This window comes from Notechis scutatus, chromosome 2, assembly GCF_049901735.1.
Source record: "Notechis scutatus isolate UNSWTSFEM ecotype Mainland chromosome 2, rNotScu1.2, whole genome shotgun sequence".
NCBI classification, from domain to species: domain Eukaryota; kingdom Metazoa; phylum Chordata; class Lepidosauria; order Squamata; family Elapidae; genus Notechis; species Notechis scutatus.
The window spans coordinates 148,636,202-148,638,449 of record NC_142010.1 but is presented as its reverse complement, the minus strand read 5'-3'; the positions used below and the strand labels follow the sequence as shown (position 1 = coordinate 148,638,449).

The following is a 2,248-nucleotide window of genomic DNA, read 5'->3' as shown; positions in this document are numbered from 1 at the left end:
AACAGGTTTTTTTAAAAAAATGTATTATCATATATATTTGTGGAGGAGCCCATCCATCAATAAGATGAAACAATAATGTATTTAGGGGTGTATTTTGGCACCCAAAATTCTCAGCTTATTTGTGAATATATTCCCCAACCTGTTGTTCTCCAAAAGCATCGTGAGTTCTAATTCTTGAAGTCCTAATACACTCCTCCTTAACATTCAGTATTGATTATGCCAGGGGTCTTCAAACTTGACAGCTTTAAGACTTGTGGACTTCAACTCTCAGGATTCCTCCTCCAGCCATGTTAGCTCAGGAATTCTGGGAGTTGAAGTCCACAAGTCTTAAACTTGCCAGGTTTGAAGACCCTTGGATTATGCCCTCTTGGGTTTACTAGGAGCAGTAAGGTGAGAACTGCAGGTGGAGAAGCCTTTTCTGTGTCCTTGGGTAGAGCTGATACGTCGTATCACCAGGCCTATGCAGATGTATGTCACAACTATGAAGCCAAAGGGAGGGAATAGCAGAAAGAGGCTGGAGATATGCATAAAGAGCTCACTTGCTGTGTTGGAACAAGCCAGTCTGAGTTAAGATTGCAGCTCACATGCAAAATGGTTGGTGGTGTGATGGCCACAGAAGTCCATGGGCTGCAAGAGCATATTGACCAGTGTCGTCATGAAGGCAAGGGCCATTGACATGGCTACTAGATAAAAGCATAATCTCCAACTCATGATCTGCATGTAGTATAACGGCTGGCATACAGCTGCCAAGCGATCATATGCCATGATTGCCAAAACAATGAACTCTGCTACAACCAGAAATAAGCCAATGTACATTTGGACCAAACATCTATAGAAAGAAACTGTGGGCCTGTAGATGAAGCAGTTCACTAAAATCTCAGGAAGTGCATTGTTGGTAAGAATAAAGTCTACTATGGAAAGGACACAAATGAAGAAATACATGGGAGTATGAAGCTGAGAGTCAGCAATGATCAACATGATGATGAGTCCATTGCCAAGAAAGCTAATGAGATACACCATCAAGAGGAACCTAAAGAGAATAATCTGAGCTCTGGGATATTCTGATAATCCGATCAGGATGAATTTAGTCACCAGTGATTCATTTGAAGTTCCTACCCTATTTTCTCTCATTCTCTCCTGCAGGAAAGAATGAATGGTGTGGTTATTGACTACATTCAAGAGAGATGCAATACTTTCACTTTAAATGTTTAAATTGCCAAAGCTGTATGGAAAAAATAAAAATGCAATAAAAACTGTTTGAAAACTGCTTTGCACATCGTGCTTAGACATAATTAGGCATGAGTAGGTTCACACACTGCATTAAGGTATATGTTGTTTGCAAACTGCAGTGACCCCAAAAAGTGCTAAGCCAAAACTAAATAAGCTGCATTCTCTCTCATAGCTAGGTATTCAAATCCAATCCCAGATAGAAGATGAAGAAATCTATTTCCAAAAGTAATGAAAGCAGCAAGATGGCAGCAGTAGCTTCATCCCCAACCCTAATTTACCAGTAGGTCAGCAGAAACTGAACAAAAATGTCCTCAGTCAACTTACTAGAAGCAATGAGGTAATGGTTAGATAATTCATAAAGCAAAGTAGAATCAATGCTGATCTCAAGAACACCATCCTTTCTTTTTTGGATCTGAAAGAGCCAAAAAAACAGTGGCACGCAGGGTACATTCTAAGCAAGTACAATTCATTGCAGGGCACGATATTGTTACTAAACCTGAGGTATCTCTACTAATCTATCAGCTTTAGCTTTGTTTTTCTTTGCTTTATTATGTTATAAATAGTGCACTGATTATTTTAATGATAATACTTCAGAATTATTGTTAGTTAAAAGATTATCAGAATTTCACTTAATGGCACCAATTAGACAGATTCTTCTTCATTGTCACCTGCGTCTTTAACAAATCTTCAATAAATAATTATTTATTATTTATAATAAATTTTAATAAATCATCTATCTTCACCAGCATCTTTAATAAATCACTAGAGATGTGCTATGTTCCTTCTTGCTTCAAATGCTCTACTATTATCCCAGTGCTGAAGAAACCCTCCATCAAGGAACTGAATGACTTCAGACCGGTTGCACTAACATCTGTAGTTATGAAAACTTTTGAAAGGCTCGTGCTGGCCCACCTGAAAACTATCATGGATCCGCTGTTAGACCCTCTGCAATTTGCCTACTGAGCAACAGATGTTGTTGTTAATATGGCTCTGCACTACATCCTATAACTTCTTGAAT

General features: G+C 38.5%; 1 pseudogene; it reads right to left on the bottom strand.

Moving 5' to 3' along the window:
* Positions 1–357: 357 nt before the first annotated feature.
* On the bottom strand, positions 358–1,131 carry LOC148132309 (olfactory receptor 13H1-like; annotated as a pseudogene).
* Positions 1,132–2,248: the final 1,117 nt, after the last annotated feature.